We start from the raw sequence: 4,939 nt of genomic DNA on the forward strand, positions 1-4,939 counted from the left end.
AGAGAGGAAAAAAAAGCGGTGCCCTTCTCGCACACCTGCCTCCTGGTGCAAGAAGCTTACAGAAGAAATTCAGCCAGAGAGAGAGTAGGAGGGGAAGAAAAACAAAGAGAGAGAATCATCCGGAAGTTTTGGCGAAAAACAAGGTTTTTTTGCCGTCTGAATCTCGAAGAAAAACGGAGCGGCTGGGAAGACCTCGGTGATACCACGCGGCAAAGATCTTAGCCGGGGGAGGTGGGTGGGGGGGTTGGAACTCGAGGAAGAGGCTGCCGGCAAGATTTGGCAGCCCCAAAATCGGTGTCTGTCTTTCCGGGAAGTTATCCGCCAGAAATCTTCCCACCAAGACCGTTCTTCGTGCCTCCCAACTCGGTCTCTTGGAGAGGATAAAATGTTCTTGTTGTTTTTTTTCCCTCCTCCTCCAAGTAAATTTGTTTATATATACATGTAAAGTCCACGAAATCCAGAAAACACTCCTTTTAAGATGAATGTCGTCCGTTTAAAAGTCCAAGTTGCGTGTCCGCAAGGCAAGGGCACTTCCCTGTCCGTTGCCATGGCCCCTGCCGCCCCACAGTACAGTTTAACAATTATTGATTATAATTAATAGCACGGTAATTATGTTTTATAATATTCGTAATAATGCAAGGAACAAACGTACGAGGCCGACTCCTCTCGTCCTGCCAGTATTGCATTTGAACTTAGCCTGGTTTGTTCCTGGGCAGGATTAACGGAACTTAATACCACATTTTATATATATAAGTGTATGTATACACGTACCATTTATGTATATGTGTATGTATGTGCGCAACGGTGCGGATGCCCCATATGTATTGCCACACAGTGTGTGTGTAAATATATGCGGAAATTAATGGTAAATATATTTGTGTTTTGTATGGATGTAAACATACGAATTGGTGTGTGCGTGCGCGTGTGTGCAAAAAAATCCACCCTTTAGCAAACAGACTGTTGAAATTATTACTGTTAGCGAGCATCTATTAAGGTGGTGGGGGGGTGGGGAGCCGTTGTGGCAAGCACCACTTTTGGCCTCCCCTACGTTCAATGCCGCTCTGTGACCCAGTCACTGATTTTTTTTAGGCCCCAGTTGACCTAAGGGTAATCCCAAACAAAGTTGAGCTTCAGGAAGTACTATTTTTGGTTACGTGACGAACAACGGATTGTGGTGGTTTGACGGCCCCGTGGTGTCCAATCGGTGCAACCCATTCTGGATTTCGGGAATCTTTGTGAGATACGACCACATCTCACGGGGGCCGGTGCTCAACAGCCGTGCACGCAGTGCGCTTCAAAAGCAGAACGGCGATCGTCATCCAATGCCGCAGCGTATCGGCGACAAAAGGCTCCAAATGATAAAATGTTGATATTTGATCTTTTTCAATGCTTGAAATGAGCACAAAAAACAATTGGGAGGTGGACTTAAATTGATTACCATCATAAGTCCCAGAGTAACGAACGGAATTAATTGACGCGAGCGAGCGATTAGTGAATCCGTTATTAACGAGCCGTGACGTTTGTTTTGAACCTGCGAAAAGTGTGGTCATTGACAATAAACTGAATGCAATTAGATATATCTATAAAACAAATATTCTTCTCGTTCTGAGAATTTCTGGCATGAGATGGCCATTATGTGCCTTGGTGTGTTTTACTGGATACCACGGGCGGGCGAGCGCCACATTTCACCGATGGGTTTTGTTTAGAATGAAAGTGCGGTGGTGCTGCTGCACGGCCAAGCGCAATGTACCCGGCCAAACGCAATGCCCTGTGGACGATAACCTCATCGAAAGCGTTGAGACGTCACGTGTCCAGATCAGTTACATTCACGGAGGGCCCAAACCCCACAACGTGGTGAGAATCTAGATGCGATTTCGGCAACATTGGCTCATTTGCTAAAACTTCTCGACACGGCACAGTATCGGCATGGCAGCGCGACTGATGGGCCATGAGCGCCCCAGACTAGATGTATATTTCCACGTCTCACGGTTCAAATGTCTCAACGCGGCCCAACGATACGATTTTTTACTTTTTACCTCGCGGTGAGGTGGGGCTGTCGCGTAACTCGCTCACATTGGCCGCGTAAATCGATCGGCGCTGCGAAACGTTTCGCCCGCTACCTTCTTTTTAGGTGCGGTACCAATTCCCGTCGTGGCCCACGGATTGCTGACTTTGACGACGATTCGCGCACAATTGCTGGCAGTGCGCGGGGGGGGGGGGGCTGTACCCCCCTCTATCCCCCCGTACCCACCCGACTAGTGATCCGACTAAGTTGGTGCGATGGAACGGAATTGAAGACGAAAGCGCTGTGTGTGTGTGTGAGAGAAGGAGTACCGCTGTGCGAGTGTGCAATAACGTTGTACTAACGTGGCAATGACCAACGTTGTTGCGCATTGTTCACGACGTTCAACAGTTGCGTATGATCTGCGGCGGTTGTAATCGCGGCGATGGGTAAAGATTGGCAGGCCTGGAAATGATGACCGTTGGCGGATTATCCACAATCCCCAGGACGAGTGATGAGGACTAAGATTATTTGACAGAAAATCCAGTTTGTAGCGGGCTTTAAAAAAAAAAGATCTTGGATTCTAACTTGTTTATAAATCTTTTCTCTTATCTCTGGCTGTTATTACACATTTTTGCCTCGCGTGTGCATGCGTGCGTGCATGTCGAGAGAGAGAGAGAGCGGGGGTGGGCGGGGGGGGAACGTTCCAAGCCACCCAGTGTGAAATGGTCACGATAAGGTCTGGATTAAAAAATATATATGAAAAAAAATGACTTGCATTGTTTCCTGTTTCGCGTTTCTGGGGCTGGGATTTGAAAGGCCTGCCACTGAACCCCAGGGTGGATGAGTGCCCTTACTTTTTGGAATTCCACCAAAATAATAATTTCAGAATTCTACCCCCAGCCACCCCCCCTCCCACCCCTCCAATGAAACAACGGCGATTGAAATATGGTCGGAATTATTATTATTTTTCGCTTTTGGGCCGTTTTCTCTGTCTATTTAAAAAAAAACGTTAAATAAACCGTACATGTTTTGGCAGAACAGACATCCATTATGCATTTATTAAAAAGTATTCAGTTTCCAGTAGATTTTCTGTACATTATATATATATACGTGTGTGTGTGTGCGCGCGTTGCTACAATCTGGCCGAAAAGCTATTTGAGAAAAAAACGATCAACTCTCAAAACTTGGTGGATCTTAAAACCCATCTGTTGCACGTGCTTAATTATCGAAAACATTTCTCATGCACGGCTCGCCGGTGGTTGCGGTGGTGGCTAGTCGTAGGAAAACAAGCTATTCCAGGAACACAAAAATATCCACAATAGTCCGTGATTGCTGAACACGGGACGGCTTAAGTGCAGCAGCCGAAACTGTGGAAATTTTTTTAAAAAGTAATTTGTGTACCGGTATGTGTAATAGATATGTATACCGGTACGTACATGTGATGTATGGAAGTTTGTATGTATGCCCCTCTCTCCCTCCCTCTCCTAATGTATATATTTTTTAGAACTTTGAAGGAAAACTAATTTACATTCCCCCCCCCCCCCCGCCGCTAATCGTGGCGATGGAATTGCGATCAGAAGTAGTCCTCAAGATGGTCGCGTGTGCTTTTTAAATCCTTTATATTAAGTTCGCTTGCTTGCTTGCGTGCTTGCTTGCTTGCTTACGACCGTGCAAACCTTTCGGTCGTTTTTTAACCCACTTCCCGTGATCCAATCGAGCTGATATTTTGCACACAGACTCGTTGTGCGTGACAATTAATGTTCGTGAAAAAAAAATTCCAAAATTTAACACTATTTAGGGAAAACAAATGAAATATTTAATTACCAATTGCTTAATACTGGCAGACAATCATCTGACCCATAGGTGGCAGCCATCTCAAGCCAGAGGACGAGAGGACTCTAGCCGCCACGCATATAAAGGATTTAGAGTGAAAAACTTTGTTTTTACGGGTTATACTTGTTAAATCCTTTATATTAAGTTCGCTTGCTTGCTTAGGACCGTGCAAATCTTTAGGTCGTTTTTTAACCCACTTCCCGTGATCCAATCGAGCTGACATTTTGCACACAGACTCGTTGTGCGTGACATGCATTTTCGTGAAAAAAAAATTTCAAAATTTTACACTGTTTAGGGAAATTTTTAAAAATATTTAATTACCAATTGTTTAATGCTGCCAGAGGACGAGAGGACTCTAGCCGCCCCGATGCCACGCATATAAAGGATTTATAGTGAAAAACTTTGTTTTTACGGGTTTATTTGTTTATATTTACGCCTTCCCCGTCCCTCCCCCTACCATATTTACGAACAATTCCGGCGCTTTTGCTCTGCGAGTCTCGTTATGGGGAAAGCGGTGGTGGTGGTGGCGGTGGTAGCAGGAGATTTGCGTTGGATCCTCGACACCGTAGTGATCACACGACGGCAAAAAAAAATCATCGCTCGCGCTTTTCGTGCGACTGTAACGCGCTATATTCCCCGGACCGCATTTTTACTCGCACGTATTATTTTGCACATGTTTATTTTTGATAATGGTAAAAAAAGGCATCATACTGTGGATGTGTTACGGTCCCCCTGATGTAAATACAGTTTAACTTAAAAAAAAACAAAAGTCAATGTGCTGCTGGTTTTCTTCTGCTGTCCAGTTTAACTTCATGGATGCGCATGTCAGTTTCTACTTTATTTTGTTACGGAGACTTCCGTGCATAGTTTGTATTCTGAATTTAGTTTGCAGTATGCTTTGTTTTAAAGAGCAAAGTTTTTTTTTAAAGAGCGAATTATAAAAAAAAAGTATCTTCCCCCGAATTCCCTTAATTATAATGCGAAACATAATTTATTCAAAAAAAATATTAATTGCATCAACCAACGATACGATGTATAGTCGTTTAAAAAGTGGGATTCACCATTGGAACCTCCTTTGCCAGTAGCAAAATATGATGATTG

The sequence above is a fragment of the Lethenteron reissneri genome, chromosome 45 (assembly GCF_015708825.2).
Source record: "Lethenteron reissneri isolate LAM-NWPU_2019-01 chromosome 45, ASM1570882v1, whole genome shotgun sequence".
Taxonomy (NCBI): domain Eukaryota; kingdom Metazoa; phylum Chordata; class Hyperoartia; order Petromyzontiformes; family Petromyzontidae; genus Lethenteron; species Lethenteron reissneri.